General features: G+C 41.0%; 1 protein-coding gene across 2 annotated transcripts in view; it reads right to left on the bottom strand.

Annotated features, from left to right (window-relative positions):
* LOC307036811 (beta-1,3-galactosyltransferase 2-like) overlaps positions 1-6,222 on the bottom strand; it is a 30,035-nt gene extending 23,813 nt beyond the window's left edge. For both annotated transcript variants that reach the window (XR_013807472.1, XM_079677421.1), the window contains exon 1: positions 6,077-6,222. The gene's annotated coding sequence lies outside the window, so the exon portion shown is untranslated. The remainder of the gene's footprint in view (positions 1-6,076) is intronic.
* Positions 6,223-19,961: the final 13,739 nt, after the last annotated feature.

Below are 19,961 nucleotides of genomic sequence, written 5' to 3' on the forward strand. Positions count from 1 at the left end.
TGTCAGAGAAAATCTGACCTATAAGGTCAGGCCTAACTAACTAACTTAATACAACTTCATTCATTTCTTCCTACAAAGTATCTTTAATCTAACACATCTAGAAATGAGAGGTCACATGTTAGACACAGGCATTAAAAAATGTCATCACAGGTAAATCCAATCAAGGATCAATTAGTTAAAAAAATGGGGTACCACTTAACCCTTAGCTTAACCCTTAACTTAACCCTACCCTTATAAATGATTCATAAAGGGTTTATAATTAGGTTATGAATTAGGTTGTAAACACTTTATTAATCATTAAGAACCATTTATAAACCAGTTCTAACATAGTTTTCATACGTCAACACAGGCTCACTATTTGGCAAGATGACTAATATATTAGCTACTTAGCGAGAATCAACTCAGTGAACAACAGATACCAAGGATGCTGGCTGATGAAGAAAACAAAGTAAGCTAGGTAGCCAATATAAGGCTGAGCAGTACAGATACATGTGGGCTCACTATTTGGCAAGCAACCGGTCACAGTTGCCCTGTTTCTCTCATGTCTTATAAAGGTTATTAATGATTTATAAAGTGTTCACAACCTGATTAATACATTAATTACAAACTATTCGTAAACCGTTTATAAGGGTAGTCTTATTGTAAAGTGGTACCAAAAATGGTGTATCATTTCAAGTGATCTTTTAAAGTGTCTTTCTCTTTTGTGTAGTGCTCACAGAATGTAATGTGATTACAGCAAACAGTGAATAAATACATAAACACTGCACATCACGCTTTGGGTTTCTTTTCATATTAGCTTCTGCACACAAATATTTTTTTCATCAACTGTAGTTTTTTGAGCTGATCATGGACAGTCTTTGAGCCTAATGTACTTTATGCATACAATAATCCATAACAAAGGTTATCTACACCAGGACTCCAGGAGGCAACTCGATTTATAAAAAGAAAAAAAGAAAGCAGCGGAGAAGTAACGGGGCAGAAACCCTCCGTTTTACGCAGCGGTCCAGACATAGACATCAAACGGCAAAACATATTCAGTGTGCAGTAGTGATGGGATTTATGGCTCTTTGAAGGGAGCCGGATCTTATGGCTCCGTTCCTTTCAAAGAGCCGTTCAAAAGAGCCGTTTTTTTTGGCGGGGTTACTTGGTTTGTCTGTGAAATAATCACCAGGATAATGATTGACTGTATTGCCAGACCTAATGTCAATAATCTGCTTTGTAAACACGACACAAGGTGGCGCCATATCCATGTCATTCATGTCCGTGAATGTACTACTTTGAATTTACCCTCCGTATGTGTTAAGTAAATAAAGTTGCCTTGCCTTGAATGAAATTCACGCAACTCTTAATATAGATACTGTGTTTTTAAGTGGCGATGGAGATCATTTGTTGGCCCTGCTTTAAAGGATATTTTGCCTTTACAAATGGTGCACTTTTTTGGTTGAAGTGCATCAAAATGCTGCTGCGTTTTCGCGTTTGGCTCATTTTCCATCCGAAAAACACGTCGTCTACCTGTCCTGTAGCCTACCACTTGTTATGACTTCTCTCTCTCTCGCGTATTCCGTTAAGACCCACCCCATCTCACTCCTCCTGCTGAAACCTACTAATCAGAGTAGGAGCGGGTCTTCACAGAATACGTTTGGGGAACAAAATCAAGCTTTTTAACAGGCGAGTGGATTTTGGCAGGCAGTGAGTGCGGACTAACAATTGAACGATAACAAGAACGGCTCTCACCAAGTACGACTCGGTTCCCTTCGTTCATACCAAAGAGCCGTTCAAAAGAATCGGCTCGTTCACGACCGACACATCACTAGTGTGCAGTTCCTTTGGCATTAGGGCAGGGATATCTAGATACTTTTGAAGGTTTAACATAATGAATTGGGCTTCTTTCAAAGCAAGCAACGATGTTTTCAAATCTGTAATCAAAGAGGTCCGCAAAAACACTATCGACCAATCAGATTGCTTGATTTGACTTGTCAGTTTTATAAATATATTTGCATTTCTTCCGTTACGAAACAAACTTACAAAGCATAAAATGGAAACATTTAAGATTAACTTCGACCTCCGGGGGGGTCTTACTATGGAGGAGTGGATTGAGCAGTGCCTATCTCCAGAAAAAAAAGCACCTAAACTACGACATGCAGAGCTACGTGAAGAGCAGGTAGACCAACTGGAAAAGTACCACCATTCAAAAGCTTTCTGATGCGGGTCTTCAAACAAAGCAGAGAAATTATGACCGTTAGTGGCCACAGGTGCGAAGCTCTCTCCAGAGCTACTGGAAGCCCAATCTCGGGGACCGGAGAAAGTGGAGCAATATTCTCGCCACGCCAAGCAACAGCCTCGACCAACCTCAACCTATACAAGTGACCACGTAAGCAATGCTACTGATGCTGGACAGTTTTTCAGTGGATGCACAATAAACAGCAACATACACATTAATGTAAATAAACAGCCAAATAATGGATCAACGCTCTCTGTCTAATATGTTTGCTTGCTGTTAGTGTTGTTGCATAGCAACCACCTTGCACTATGTTTTGTGTAGAAGGCAACGGAGGGACTATTTTATTTTGAACATCATTATTTACTAATAAAAACTATTTAAATTAGAGTGTGTATTTTTCTTTCATATTGCCACACTTGGTGACCGTTTTATAAAAGCAATAGCTCACTTCAAGCCGTGATATATGCTCATTATATCACAGCTAAGGGGTTTGTCTATTGCTGAAGTATACCTCGTATCTACAACCTATAGAAATGCAAAACGGCGTCAGTTTAGACGTAATTCTGTCCTCCTGCTTACCGCATCATTTATGAGAAAACATTTCATAACATTAACCAGTGGCGGCTGGTGGAAAATATTTTTGGTGGGGCTGTTGATATATTGAGTAAAAAAATTTTTGGGGAGAGAAATGACCCCTTAAATTGGGACTTCTGGTGATGTAATGGCCCCATCAGGGACGTCGGAACTATTTTCTGGGGGGGGGGTGCGGGATTTTTGCTGGGAGGGTCGGGGGGGAAACTCACACTATCAATGATTAACGAACTCGACACGTAGGCCTAATAGCCTAGGCCTATACATAACAGATATAGGCTACATAAACACACGCAGCATCTTAATTGTTACGAAAATGTATGAAACAAAATGAATTAATGAATTAATCAAGCCTTTATTAAGGAACATACTGTAGCCTAATAGGCGATAACATAGGCCTACAGCATTCAGAAAATCAACAGAATAATACAGCCTTTACGAACATAGGCCTAATGGAACATTCAGAAAAATAACGGTTTACTTTGCGCTCGTAAGGGCTTTTAAACTGTTCCAAAAGTAGACCTTCTCTCCGTTGTTCTGCTGATAAATTCTTTAAGCAGGGTCGAGACATCGCATTCATCGAGAAGGTCGCTATGCGCATTCATAATGGCCAAATGAGTGAGTCTCTCCTGCTTAATAGTATTGCGCAGCCACGTTTTCAACCTGCGCAACGCCGAGAACGAGCGCTCGGATGCCGCGACAGAAATGGGCAGAGCCAGACAGAGCTTTATGAGCCTCTCCGCTTCCGACAGCATGGAGCGGGATTGGGGCTGCAAGGTGTGCAGAATGGCCAATACATCCTGAATGGTTTTCACTTCTCGCCCCCTACACACGTCGCTCAGGATGTCCAGCTCAAGGCTTAGCTGCTCTCTTGAAAAGGAAGTCAGTTCCAGGGAACCCACATCCACTCGTTTCCCTTGGGCCGCCTGTAGAACTGCCTGCTCTCGCCCTGCAGCTACGCGGAGTCCTTCCTGGTCAAAGCGCCGCTCCACCTCTGTGCGCACCAAGTCCAGGGCCTCAAACAATTCCCTCTTCCACAGGCTTGGATATTCTTTAATAGTTAAATATAACAGTTAAACAACAACCAACAAATAGTTTCCATATGGGCTGCCTACAGGGCCGTGGGAAGTAGGGGTGCTGAGGGTGCTGCAGCACCCCCTGGTGGAGGACAGGGGATCTGCACTTCCACAAGATTAAATACAAATATAATACAAAAAGAATACCAAAAAAAAAACGAATTTTCAGCCTTGATGTAACAACATTCATAGTTAAGTAAAGATAACACCCTTTTCACCCCATGCTTTCACACATTCTGCTTCCACATTGAAAAAGAGCAGCTCAAAATGTTCGTTATGTGGAAACAAAGAGAAGGCTCCGTAACACATTACTCTAAGGATCGAGTTCAGACATATAGGCTGTCTTGAACACTATCATCAGAGTAACGTGATCTAATCAATAAATAAAGATTCAGCCGATAACATGTAAGCACATGGCTACTTAACATACAGAATGACGTAATTGTGCATGCTAAGTAGCCATGTGCTTTCTGGGGCTAAATCTTTATCGGTAAACCGATTTAACCGGTAAAAGTTCCTTCAAAATAAGAGTCCCGATCACTATCAAAATAAAAGTGCAAAACGAAAACTTTACCATAGGAACATATTGGCATACAAATATAATCACTTCTCTAAAAGGTAACTCATTTTAAATATAGTTTATTTATATATAATAATAATATTAATATTAGTAATAAGCTTTGTATTTGTATAGCACCTATTACAATAATTGTAGCCAAACTCGCTTCACAGCAGTTCAATAGACAGATTACTATAACATGACAGGATAAAAGCAATGTAGAGGAGCAGCTACATTTCAAAACATATATCCACGAAGGTTAATACATGAAGACTTGTGACTCAGACTTGACTTGGACTCTTCTGAGGTGACTCGGACTTGGACACTGACTCGAACACAGGTAATGATGACTCGACTCGGACACTCCTTGGGCGACTTGGACTTGGACTCGGACTCGAACACAGGTAGTGATGACTTGGACTCGACTCGGACACTCCTTGGGTGACTCGGACTTGGACTCTGACACGACTATGACTCTCCCTTGGTGACTCGGACTCGAAGAGTGGTGACTCGAGAGTGACTTGGACTCGTGAATTGGTGACTTGACTACAACACTGCTCTGAGGGTTTCGATAGTTCACTTTAGTCTAAATGATCTCAGTGAGTCTCAAAAGTTTTGATCACAATTTATGTAAACAAACATTTCCAAGGCACACCTTTATAATTATTAGGATAAATAAAAACAGGTTTGAAATCATTCCAATGTATACTATAAGGCAGTAAACCAAAAAATATCGTTTAAAACTGGAGAGATTTAAAAATATGCATAAATAAATAAATGTTAACTGGTCAAATAAGATATGAATGAACAACAAAAATAAAATAAGTTACATGTATTTGTTATTGGCTATGGTAGGTTATTGGTTATGTTCACACTTATTTGATTAATAAAATGCAAACCGATCTTTTCATATGGGTGTTTTAGAGTTGTATCCCTGAGATCAGTCTCTAGTAATTGGGTGCTCAAAGTGCACCAGATTGAAGCATTTTACTTTAAAATGTTAAAAATATCTTCCCGGGGGGGCACCCCCGGAACCCCCTAGAGGATGTGAAGTCCACCCCCCAATTAAAACATGTTATAATACTAAATACACTTGAAGCCTTTTTATATAAGCTGTCCACCATGTCAATATGTTTATCTTTTTGGAGTGTATTGGTCTTTTGTAAAGGTTTATCATTGCCAGCTAAAATCTTGCCTATAGGGCAGCACATTGGTCAGAACCAGCCCTGGTGTCATCCCCACAGCACCCCCCATTTGAAACATGTTCCCACGGCTATGGCTGCCTATTTAAGCTGGGTGGGTCAACCTTACATTTTCAATTTAAATTCAAATTATGAATATGGTTTGTTATGAAAGTAGGCCTATACGTTATTTAGTCAGTTGATACCGTTGTAATGAATTATTAATTGCAGGCTAATTTCGCAAATAAGCGTACATGGATGTAGTACATTATTATGAACTATGATATCGTTTTCTATGGATAGATCAAATCTGTCCACAAATGCTGGAGAGCACGCTCTGTGTGCGTATTTGTTGCATTCTTTCAACATTACAGACCGATGAGCTTTATGATTAATTTTAAAATACTGTTGGCATTATTTATTTATTTATTTAGGCCTATTTATTTACCCTCGTTCTCCAACTCCCGTTCCTCCTCCTCCGCTGTATGGCGAAAACGCGTTGGGGTCTTGCTGGTGCGCACTGGATGAGGAGGCTTCAAGTTGTAGCGCTCTGTGTATTGTTTGGTCTTGGCCACAAGGTCAGCGAAGGTGTCATCTTGTCTGAGTGTGTTCAGTCGCTGGCAAAGAAGTTTGGCAGCTTCCATTGATCCAAGGTGTTGAGCATATTTAGTTATATGACAAAGCCATGTTAAGCCAATCACATTAGTTACATTTGGAACATGTGTTGCCTGCGTGCACACTGGGCACACTGGGATGCTGTTGCGAGCATGCGCACAATAAACGGTCTTGTGAACTCCGACCAAAGAGATGATGGTTGTGTGTGATTTCTCTCCGTGAATATAGCTAGCTAACCACATTGGTGACTGATATAACGTGCTGCAGAAATGTCTCACGCTACAGGTTATGGGCCCAGTCATGCAGGCCAAAGGTGGTTCAGACTTTTATTCGACGGTGAAGAGAAAAGTTACGAGCTCTGGGAGACGAGGTTCCTCGCGCACATGGAGTTACGTGGTCTCAGAGAAGTTATCTCGGAAGACCCGGAGATAGATGGGTATGACGAAGAAACTCTCGCGGAAGATGAAACCAAGAACGGTGAGGCATATGCAGAGCTAGTGCAATGTCTGGACAACAAGAGCTTGTCGTTAGTAATGAGGGACGCGAAACGTGATGGAAGAAAAGCACTGAATATTCTTCGCGAGCACTATGCAGGAAAAGACAAACCCCGCGTGGTGAGTTTGTACTGTGAACTTTCCTCGCTCCATAAGGCTAGCAATGAAACGGTCACTGACTATATTATTCGAGCAGAAACTATATTCACGTCATTGAGAAGAGCAGAAGAGCACATTAGTGATGGGCTTCAGATAGCTATGGTAGTTAAGGGGCTACCTGATTCATACAAGCCATTCGTCGTGCACATCACCCAGACGAATGACACTGTAACGTTTGGCGAGTTTAAAACGAAACTGCGAAGTTATGAGAGTACAGAAAAATATGGGAAGAGTGACGTGAATGTTGAAGAAGACAACGTGATGAAATCTAGCGGGGCAACGAGGTCACGAGGACGAGGAAGAGGAAAGAAAATGGACCTGGCTGATGTTGAGTGTTACACGTGCGGTAAAAAGGGACACATGGCCAGAATATGTCCTGACGGGTACCACGTGAGAAGAGAGGAACGAAAATGGGACACACCACAGCGAGGAATGGGGCGCAGTCGAGGACGAGGCCGTGACCATATGAAGAAAGCTGATGAAGAGACGGAGGCAGAGCCAACATCTTTCAGTTTCTTCAGGATGAGTGACTGCCCTACACAGAGAGGGAACAAGAAAGGTCTAATGGTCGACTGCGGCGCCACAGCACACATGATCAACGACGCCACAAAGTTCAAAACAGTTGACAAGAGCTTCAGACCCGAGGACCACATGATCGAGCTGGCCGACGGATCCAAGGTGAGCGGGATGGCGAAGATGAGGGGAGACGCTGAAGTCTGTTTGCTGGACAGCGAAGGACGACAGGTGAAAACGAGGCTCAAGCAAGCGCTCTACATCCCATCTTTTCCACAAAACATCTTTTCAGTCAAAGCAGCGACAGCCAACGGAGCTGAGGTCCACTTCAAGGACGGTAATGACTGGCTGGTCAACAAGAATGGTACCAAGTTCAAAATGGACGTGTATGGTAGGCTGTATTACCTTAGCACAGTAGAGGATGAAAATGTTGATGAAATGTATGGGTGTCATGACATTCAAACGTGGCATAGGATACTTGGTCATTGCAATTTTGATGATGTTGCAAAATTAGAGAAGGTGGTTGAAGGGATGTCTATAAAAGGGAAACATGACATGTCCAATCAAAACTGTGAAATATGCACACAGGGCAAATTTACACAAAGCAGAAACAGGCATGCAGATGCTAAAGCTACAACTGTGTTAGAGCTAGTTCACACAGACCTATGCGGTCGTATAGAACCAGCAGATAAAGATGGGTACAGATATGCAATAGCATTTACTGATGATTACAGTGGGATGATTTTTCCATACTTTATCAAAGCAAAGAGTGACGCGACAAAAGCTACTGAAAAATTCATAGCAGATGTAGCGCCATATGGAAAGATAAAGTGCATAAGGTCTGATAACGGCACAGAGTTTACGGGACAAGAGTTCCAGTCTCTACTTAGGAGTAACGGGATAAGGCATGAGAAGAGTGCACCCTACTCACCTCATCAGAATGGAACTGCCGAAAGAGGTTGGAGAACCTTATTTGAGATGTCACGATGCATGCTATTGGAGAGTAACCTCCCAAAGCAATTATGGACATATGCTGTACAGACAGCAGCTCAAATCCGCAACAGGTGCTACAGTAAGCGGCTAGAGCAGACACCTTACTGTGTTTTCACAGGAAAAACACCTAACCTATCTAACATGAGGATATTTGGCTCTGAATGCTATGTATATAAGCAGGATAAAAAGAAGCTGGATTCTAGATGTGAAAAGGGGATCCTTGTAGGCTATGACAAATACAGTCCAGCATACAATGTGTATTATCCTGAGACAGGAAAAGTCCTAAAACATAGGCTGGTGAAATTCATCACCAAAGGTAGCGCAGATAGACAGACTCAGACAGATTGTGACATGGGGGAAGACTTTGAGAGTTATGCAGATACACCACCAAAGAGAGTCAACCAGGTACAGGGACAGCCTAAGGAGCGTAAAGAGTCCAGTGGTGAAGAGACTGCTGAGGCAGGTCCTACCCAGATAGATAGTACTGAGAGAGAAGAGGGAGAAAGGAGATACCCTACGAGACAGAGAAAGGCTCCAGAATACTTTAAGGAGTACCAGTGTAAAGCTGAGTGTGATGGTGACGAAAGTGAGAATGTAGATTATTTCTACAGAGTAGCTTATGGTGTACCTAATACACTTAAAGAGGCAATGGACTCTAAGAAGTCAAAAATGTGGGCTGATGCGATGAAAGAGGAGATTAATTCTTTGACCGAGAATGAAACTTTCACTCTGACTCCACTGCCAAGAGGCAAACAAGCAGTGGGAGGTCGCTGGGTATATGCAGTGAAAGAGAGCCCAGATGGATCTGAGATTTGTAAAGCCAGATATGTTGCAAAGGGGTATAGTCAAGTTGAAGGGATTGATTATAAAGAGACCTTTTCACCAACAGCCAACATGACCTCTGTACGAGCATTAATGCAGGTGGCTGTACAGGAGGATCTTACTTTACACCAAATGGATGTGAAGACTGCTTACCTCCATGCTCCAATCGACTGTGAGGTATATATGGAGCAGCCGGAAGGTTTTGAAATCAAATCAAAAACAGGGGAACACTTAGTGTGTAAACTAAACAAGTCATTGTATGGTTTAAAACAGTCCGGACGTAAATGGAACATGTTACTGCATGATCACCTTACAGAGAACGGTTTTGTGCAAAATGATGCTGATCATTGTGTCTACAGCAGAAATACTGAGAATGAGAAAGTGATTCTGTTAGTATGGGTGGATGACTTAATCATAGCAGCGAGTGACAACACCTTACTCACTGATGTCAAAGAAATGTTGAACAAAAGTTTTAAGATGAAGGATATGGGTCCACTTAAACACTTCCTGGGTATCGATTTCAGACAGAGTGATGGAGAGATCAAAATGACTCAAAAGAGACATATAGAGAAGATGTTAGCAAAATTTGGAATGTCTGAATGCAAACCGAGATCCACCCCATGTGAGCAAAAGTTAAACTTTGACAGTGAGGGTGAAGTGATTGATTCAACAGGATACCGAGAGATAGTAGGTAGCTTGATATACATTATGACATGTACTAGACCTGACCTGAGCTGGGTGGTTAGTAAACTATCTCAATACCTAGCAGAACCAAAGCAGCAGCATTGGGCTACAGCCAAACACCTACTGAGGTACTTAAAGGGTACTATAGATCAAGAGCTACACTACCAGAAATGTGAGGAAAGCGTTCTAAAGCTGGAGGGGTACAGTGATGCTGATTGGGCAGCCGATAGGGATGATAGGAGGAGCACAACTGGATACTGTTTCAGCTTAACTGAGAATGGTCCAGTTATATCGTGGAAGAGCAGGAAACAGCCAACGGTGGCATTATCCACCTGCGAAGCTGAGTATATGGCACTAGCAGCCACTACTCAAGAGAGTATGTACCTTGTACAACTACTAAGAGGAATAGATAGTTGTAACCAGCATGTACCAGTCAAGATATATGAGGACAACCAGGGGGCGATAGCTTTATCTAAGAACCCAGTATGCAGACAGAGAAGCAAACATATTGACATAAAGTATCACTTTGTACGGTCTGCACACACAGAAGGGAAAATATGTATAGAATACTGTCCTACTGCAAACATGGTAGCGGATGTCTTTACCAAGCCAGTGACAAAGGCTAAGTTTGAGAGTTTCAAGGGATATTTGTTTGGAGAGTAATGTGAACTGGCAGATGTAAATGTTTTGAAGTCTTAAGAACACTGCCAGTATGCCAAATGTTTTATTTTTTTTGGAGTTTTGTATTTTTGGTTTTATTTACCATTATAGAGAGCTATACACATGTCTTTGAGTGGGAGTGTTGAGCATATTTAGTTATATGACAAAGCCATGTTAAGCCAATCACATTAGTTACATTTGGAACATGTGTTGCCTGCGTGCACACTGGGCACACTGGGATGCTGTTGCGAGCATGCGCACAATAAACGGTCTTGTGAACTCCGACCAAAGAGATGATGGTTGTGTGTGATTTCTCTCCGTGAATATAGCTAGCTAACCACATTGGTGACTGATATAACGTGCTGCAGAAATGTCTCACGCTACAGGCTGTGACTTTGGTGCCTTGCAGTGACCGAGCCACGGATTCACATGGCGTAAACATGGTAACGCAGGCAAACAAACCAAAGACTGTGCGCGTAGTGGTGCCCTTTTTGAGCAATCCTGCCACTTTGGCACGCGTCTCCCCCTTGACAATCCTGTCACTCTCCAAGGTCCTAAATGTCTGCAGCATCTCTCCATAGCATGCCAGCAACCGTGACAGTGCCACAACTCTGACGCACCACCGAGTTGGGCACAGGGCAAGCAGGTTGATCACTTCTCCACATCCAAAAAGAGACTGGTATAACGTTTTTCTCTTTGCTGAATCATTAATCACAACTGTGACTTCCCGAACAAAGTTCAGTGTATCGGCAACAAGGCGCACTTCTTTTGCCACTTCTTGCAACACTAAATCCAGAGAGTGGTTTGCGCAGTGGACAAACAAGGAGTCAGGACATGTTTCCTTTAATCTTGCCTGCACTCCCTTGAACCTCCCTGACATGTTGCTGGCTCCATCAAAACAGTAGCCTTTCAGCTTCTCCAGCGGCAGATTTAGCCGAACAAGGACATCTTTAATGCACAGAAAAAGCATCTCGGCGGTTGTGTCTGGAGCGTTGTAAAAGCCCAGAAAGAAATTCTGGACTTCAAGATTGTCATCTGCAAATTGTATACTGCATGAGAACTGTTCTTTTCCACTGACGTCGGTGGTCCCATCAGCAGTTAAGCCGAAAAAAGGACTTTCGGATGCTTTGGCTCCGATTTTCCTCTGGATGTCATGGGCAAACAGCTCCAGAACTTCATTCTGGATGCTGCCCGACATCCAATTGTCCCTCCTCTTCATCCAGTTTTGCAGGTCAGGATCAGCACGTACCCTCTCGACCACTAGCTGCCACAACACCCCATCCCGATTTGCAGCTCCTCTCAGAGGGAGTCCCTGGCGCCCCAGGAATCTCACGCTGCTGAAAACGAGCTCCAGCATTTTCCGGGCTGTTATTTGTTCTTTAGCAGCAGCCTCAGACAAAAGCGCATTAATTGGCGTAGTTTTCAATGCAGCCAATCTTTGAGTCGCATCTAAATGAATGCGTGTTTTCTCGTGGTCTCTGATTTTCTCCTTTGCTTTTCTCCAGTTTGAAAAGCCCGTATCTTTCAAAAACGGACTGTCAGCTAAGCTTGTTCTGACCCGACCAACTTGCGCTTGACAGCTGACCTGCACACACCACACACAATGCCATCACTGACCGCGATGTATTCCAGCCACGGCCACTCTCTGAACCAGGCGGCCTTGCAGGAACGAGTGAAGTTCTCACCCAACTTCTTGGCAGGAAAATTGTAATCCTGTGGTGGTTTGCATGATATTGCCTCTTCTTGGCTAGCACCGGGTGCTGGTGGTGGCGCTGGGGAGGGAGGACGAGGCCGAGGGCCGCCGGGCCCTTCGGCTGCCTGCTGCTGCTGTCCGGTTGCTGGCACACAGCCTCTAGGTGTCTCTCTCGGACGTTTAGCTGGGTCGGGCGGATTTGTAAAAAAATCTGAAATTCGTTTTTGAGACATAGGCTAGTTCTAGCTGGCGTAGTTGAACTCAAATCATGTAGCCTATGCATATGCTAAAAACAAATGAGAGCCGCGAACACAGCAAACATAAAAAAAATTCCCGCTACTTTTTTTTCTTTTTTTTTTACACATAGGCCAACGTCACAGTGAGCTGTCAGATGCAGTCTGCATAGCAACAGCTATGCCATGCCAGCCAGGCTGCTGTATTGAGCCAGGCAGGGTGCATATCACATCAAAAGATCTGTATTAAGAAATACATGTAAGTCAGACAAATTGAGTTTAAATTCAGAATCTTTATTTTTATTTTTTTAACGTAGGCTAATCCTGTGATTCCTGAGGCTGACGGGAGGGGGTGCTGCCGCACCCCCCGCACCCCTAGTTCCGACGTCTATGGGCCCCATACAATCGTGGTTCTAGGGCCAGGAACAACCAGGCTGAGTCGGGCTGAGTATGCTAAACTAACTGCGGTCAAGCCAGCCTCCACTCGGGAAAAACTAGTCAAGCCAGCCCTCACGTGATATTGCGGTGCGTGAATATCCTATGCATTACGTATTAACACAACATATTCGAGGTGGTTTTAAAATCCGTATTTATTTATTTCTCCAAGTTATGTTTTTGTGTGCACTGAGGAGTCTCAAACAGGCGTTTGTTAAATCATTTTAAGATTGGCTTTAATCAATGTTTGAAAATGAATTCTTCATATAAATGAGAGGTAACATTTTATTTATGGTATTATTTCCACATATTTCTCTCCATTCTTCCTTCTGCCAACGGTGCTGCAGTTTCTCGTCTCTCCCGTTTTTGTGCTTAGTGCGTACGCATGTGTTAGAGTTTGCGTGGAGGACCTTACGTTTTCCCGTCAAGTTAGTATTTTATAAATCGCAAACATTGCGTAGAAACTGCTGTACGCCATTTTTTGAGCGTATATCCCTTTATAAATGAGGCCCCTGAATATAGCCCGACTGACCTTCCTATATTTTATTTTTGCCTATAAAATGAGTGTATCTCCTCCCTGTGTAACAGAAAGCAAAAGAGAAAAAAAACAGCTTTAGAGAACATTTGTATGATCTTCTAAAAGGCTGGATTTATGTGTTCAATGGTCAATGATTTGCTTAACAAAGACACACAAAATGTTATGTAAAACAAATCAAGCTATTTATATATATCTTTATATTTACCACCCATGATGGTCATCATTTTTCTCCTGAAGGAAAAGCTGAATAACCTGTTCTAGTGCATTATAGAGAACATTGACTTTCATATATTCATTTATATTTTATTAATTTTTCGTAATTATCTTTCAAATTCAAGACATGTAGGGCAAGTTGAATGTTAACGTTGCATGATGTTGACTATAACACATGACCTTTCACCTTTGATATTATCCCTAACACTAAATTCGAACACATTTGCTTCCTAATGTTGGACAGTACTTTGAAGTAAATACATTCAAGGGGCTTTCCCTTTCCTGTACACTCACAGAAATGAATCATGGTAGAGTTTATTTTTAAGCATTTAAATCTATTTGATTTTATTTAAATACTCATATTTTTAAAATGTATGTATAAAAATGAATTATAATCTGTATAATTCCTGTAAATTCTAAAATATATTGAATGTAATTACTTAGAGGTTAAACAATAGCAGGATCTTGTGTATAAGTTTTTGAGCATATCAATGTTCTGCAAAGGCTAAAATCCTAAAGTTGCCCCTCTGCCTGCCTGAAACAACTCCACTGGACTTCTTGGTTTACTTCTGTAGTGACCTAATTATCAGGGCTGCACATAACTGGTGCGCATGCGCACCTCCGCCAAAAAAAGAGCACCGGGTCATTTGAAAAAAGGCGCATTTGCGTACCAACATTGAGAGAGAGAAGAGAGGAAAGAAAATAGAGGAGAGAGAAGAGAGAGAGAGAGAAAGATATTTGCGAGTTGAAAAAAGGCGCATTTGCTACCAACATTGAGAGAGAGGGAGAGAGAGAAGAGAGGAGAGAGAAGAGAGAGAGAAGAGAGAGAAGAGAGAGAAGAGAGAGAGAGAGAGAGAGAGAGAGAGAGAGAGAGAGAGAGAGAGAGAGAGAGAGAGAGAGAGAGAGAGAGTGATTTGCGAGTTGCATAATGAACTCAGGGCCGGCCCATAGCACTGGCTAGATGTTCGCCTAGGGCGCCAGATCTGTGGAGTAGGGATGTGCATCTCCATCACTGAGGCCGATGCGATGCGCATCTCGATACGTTGCCACGATACGATACATTAACGATACCTTTGAAACACCAGGCGATGCGATACGATACGATTCACCCCTGTTGCGATACAGTTCGATACGATTTGATTCAACATTATGCGATTCGGGGCGATACGATGCGATTCAACACGATGCAAAAATAATGATACTTCAATATGGTACGACAGAGGATTTTTGTTTTATTCCTTATATGCAGAAAATCATACATTAACAAAAAAGTGCTTTAAATATTTGGTACTGCACATCCCATCATGCCATTTATGTTTTTACCTTTAAAAGCTCTCCAGAGTACAATTGTATAACACCTCACAGTTAAACAATGTAAGGATGCATTGCTCATGATTAACAATGTGCAAATAACAGCTACCATAGAGCAATGCCCATACAGCTGCCAGCCTGATGTGCTTAACACTCAGAGGCTAACTCACCAGTGAGCAGAAAGCAGTGGTTTCTATCTGAACAATAAAGAAAACAAATAACCTTTCACAAACAGGTATTTCATAAATGCTTACAGTAAGGAAGACATTTAAATTATTATTGGCCGTCACAGGCTGCCATAAATGCTTACAGTAAGGAAGACATTTAAATTATTATTGGCCGTCACAGGCTGCTGTAAGCTAAACACCTCTCTCTGACAGAACACCTCACTGAGTGATTTAACTCATACGTCTCACTTTCAGGTTTCTCTTTTCAGCCGCAGACCCCACGTCGCCTCTTTATGTGCGTCGCTAAGTTCCTCGTACTACTTGTGTACTTTAAAGCGGCTCGGCATCGTTAACAATTTGCGAGTGATTTTTCAAGTTGACCGTCTGTAGTAATAGTGCCGCGCACATATACCATCAGGACGTTACTGATGGGGTGCGGCTGCGGAGTGATACTGTGTGTATGCAAGTCCGCATCTAGGACGGATCTATGTATCATGGCTGTTAAGTAATAAAGATAGCTCATACAAAGGTCTACGGATACCTTATTACTCTCCATGACCTGCGGTCAACTATATAGCATAAATGACTATTACACCGTCTTTCTTGAACAATCCGAAGTGTTGCCAAAGGTTTGATTTGTAGGTATTTTCGGTGCGCTGTGTTTCTCTTTCTCCTCAACTTCCGTGTGTGTTGATAACTTAGACTCTCGTTCTCCGTAGTGGCGAACCAAATATCAAAGATCGTCTCTGCTGAGCTTTGACAAGATGAGGGGATTTTATATGAATGAATCGGTTTTTTACCGATGCAAAGACGCTACGCAATCGATGCATCGCGAGTTCAACCCGGTTCAACCCAAACTGTAGCCGATGTGCACTCTTTCAACCGGTGCACTCGCATCTTGAACGTTTATGCCGGTGCACCGATGCGAATCGGTGAATCTTAACATCTCTACTGTGGAGGCGCTGCGCTGGTAGTTCTGGGAGGGAAAATAAACATTTTTGACCGTTGGGGCTCATCCTAATTTTCGGCCTTGATGTAGCAATATTCCTAATTAAGTAAATGTAACACCCTTTCACCCCGGTTACACGTTTCATTTGCCCTGTACGATGGGCGCTGTAAGTGATGAAAATGGGGGATGTTGGTTTATCTGGCGCCCGCAGCTCACGGCCAAAATGCGAGTGAGCGAGGGAGAGAGAGAAGGGCGCACCGCCCGGTACCGGCGATGTTGTTATTAGAATCTGGTGCTGCTCTAACGGATATAAGAAGAAGATGTTTCTACAATCATGTGGAGGGAGAGTCCTCTCCAGTCAGATTGAGAGGCTGATAACTACAGCTCAGTGAGGTAAAGGACTCTAAGTGTTTGATAGTTAACTTTAGTCTAAGTTAAAACGGTTTGGTCACAATTTATGTAAACACATATTTCCAAGGCACTCCTTTATAATTATTGGGATAAACAGGTTTGAAATCATTCCAATGTAGGCTATATTATAGGAAAGTAACCAAAAATATCCTTTAAAACTGGAGAGATAAAAAAAAAGGCATAAATAAATAAATGTTAAGGTAAAATAAGATAAGAATGAACAACACAAATAAAATAAGTTACATTCAGCTGTTATTGGCTATGGTAAGTTATTGGTTATTATGTAACACTGGTGCTTTTATACTTTTATACGCATTGTATGTGATAGGCTTAGAGGCGGAACATCTCTAAGCGCTTGACCAATCACAACAGAGCCAGCCAGCTAAACAATCAGAGCAGACTGGGCTCTGGTTTCAGACAGAGGGTGAAAAGAGGTGCTGCAGCACAGGCAGTATGAGAAAAATAGAGCTTTCTGAACATTAAAGCATGGAGACATGTCACAGTAGAGACACTAAATATTAATATTAACCTTAAAATGATCATTATAGCCAGGGACCTGTTTACATTTTTTTCCAGTGAACAGAAGCTGAAAAACCAAGAAATAATAGTGTGATATGATTGTTAAAATAAACTGTTGAAGTGAAACCTTTTTTTCAAAGGTACTTTTTTGCAGCACCGACAGTTACAGTAAACTAAAAGTGAAAGCAAACATTTCTCCTCCGTGCACTTGTAGACTCTCTGGAGCCCGGGCGGTGCTGCAGCTCCAAGGCCGATACACGTTCAACAACAAATAACATGTTATCCGTGTAACAGAATGGGTCTGGTTTTCTTAAACAATGCTAAATGTGTTTGTTTGTGTGTGTGTGTGTGTGTGTGTGTGTGTGTGTGTGTGTGTGTGTGTGTGTGTGTGTGTGTGTGTGTGTGTGTGTGTGTGTGTGTGTGTGTGTGTGTGTGTGTGTGTGTGTGTGTGTGTGTGTGTGTGTGTGTGTGTGTGTGTGTGTGTGTGTGTGTGTGTGTGTGTGTGTGTGTGTGTGTGAGGCTGAGTTATGATCGGTCATAATAACACAGAATTTGGTGATAGTTTACAGTGAGAATTACTCACCGACTTTGGCCATACTCGCTCAGTCCTATGAACTGAGAATTCCACACAAATGATCTTTATTAAGTGTGCAAATCAATGTTGATTTAAAATAGCAATTTGAATGTCGGATATTTGTAAACATTTTTTGTGTATATATTAATAATTTAAAATGTCAATTAATTCCAGTTTATTTCTGTAATACTTTCTGTAGTGTCATATATGTGTCCCCCAAAGACACACTATGAAATGTATTATCATTAATTAAAACTCTCTGTAATAGACCAATCTATCCCCCAAACAGAAACACATGGACATAAGGTTAGTATATTAAAAGTTGTGCAAAAGAAGAAAATAATCTATGTTAGTAAAGCAAGAAGATGTTTTCCTTCATAAGAATTTATTTTATTTCGAGAGCATAACACTTTTAAAATTGGACATACTGTCATAGCTTTTTGGAGTAAAAACTACATTTGACTGAGAACTATTGAAAAAGACACAATGATTCGTTGTTTACGTATTAAGGCAAGTTAATCTTTCAAACTCCACAAAGTCACAGGAAAACAAGTTATTTTATTTAAAAATCTCCAGATTGTTAGATTTATTAATTGTATGTCTCAAATGAAATGCAATGTTCTTTGTTTGACTAAAGTCAGAAATCAACTAACTGTAATCCTAAATATAGTATATTTCTTTGAGTGAAGAATGCACTTAAAGAGGATGTTGCGTACCTGGCATGTTCACGGTTTATTATTCTCTCTGAAAAAAACAAAGAGGAAATGTTGGCTGCAGATTAGAGATGGTGTTTCTTTGTGGGAACCACCTCAACAGGAAACATAATGTTAGCAATGGTAATAAAAATATATGTTATATTATGTAAACATTATTATTATTATTCTGCACACAATAAACAGCAAAAGTATAAATGAGTGTAAGTGAGAAGTGAAGTGAAAGTATGAAGATATTGTTTTTTAAAAGAGCTCAGAATGAAACTGAAAGTAGGTGGGGTCCCTACTTTGGGGCATTTCCACCAATATCCTATCAAGGTTAAACGAAGACAGATGCTGTTAAAAACAACTTTTATTCATGTTTTTTCCAACTGTAAAGTAGCAAGTGATTAAGTTGGGACAATAGACCATGCCTTTTAAATAAAACCTAAATTATAGGTTTTCTCATCTTCTAAAAAGGTGAATTGACGTGTTGGATGGTAAACTTTCCTGCACAGAGACACACAGATGGACAAAACATGTCATGTAAAAGAAATTCAACTTTTGATATATTTAAAAAGAAACCCGAGATGCTCATGACTTTCAGAAAGTGAAGTATGACTAAAAAGCATTGATTTTAATGTATTGAATGTGTTTTTAAATGAATATTTCTTCATAATAATCTTTATAATGTTAGACATATGGAAAAGTGTAATTTTCAGAGTGTATTTTAGACATTTTAAGGCTCCTTATATAAATAAACTTGCCTTCCCTTGCCTTACTTTAAAAAGTGCCTGCTTATCTGATCAATTTTACATTTGGTCAGTACCTTCTTAAGACTCTGAGGATCAATCGTTTTCTGAATGCCCTCCGGTGTTCACACCTGTGAAGCACATTTAGATAAGATAAGATTTACTTTATTGATCCCAATTTAGGAATTTTCAGAATTATCATTATAGAGACCTGTTTAAAATCTTTCCAGTGAAACCAAAGACGGTCAGTTGGAAAGCTGCAGTCTGCTGCAGACAACAACATGTTAGTCATGAACCAAATCACTTTGAAAATGGTATAAATGATGGAAAGAGTTTTAAATGTTCAAATCATCCTGAGGACGACATGAATGTGATTTCAAATTCATGGCAATCCTTTTTCAAAAACTAAAAATACATTTCGGCTAGTTCTGTTTCAAATATTTTATTGCACGATTGACCATTCTGTATATTGTTATTGCTTTAAATAACACAAAACAATAATCTCCCTAAATTATAAACGTAAAAGTGAAACTCTGTATAGTTTTCTGCTGAAAATGTTCACCCTGTTGCTTTAGCTTGCAACATTTCATTATTTGCTCTAAACACAAAGGTGAGCTGATGGGAATGTCATCAGTTGTACAGAAATGTGTTCCTTAACTGTAGGGTCAGACTTCTTAAAAGTACAATTATTCAAAACATAAAACCATTAAGATTCAAGTAGTGAAATAAATCATAAAAAACTTTAAATACAAAATAACAGTGCACAGCTTTGTATTAATGTAGCAGTCTGCAGCATATACTGCATTTACATATTTCTGCTAATTATCTGCACTATTTCCAGATGATGCCATATGACAAAGTTACAAATTGTTTTTTTATAGAAAAAAGTGATGGCTGAGATATGTT

The sequence above is a fragment of the Notothenia rossii genome (assembly GCF_949606895.1).
Source record: "Notothenia rossii genome assembly, chromosome: 4".
NCBI lineage: Eukaryota > Metazoa > Chordata > Actinopteri > Perciformes > Nototheniidae > Notothenia > Notothenia rossii.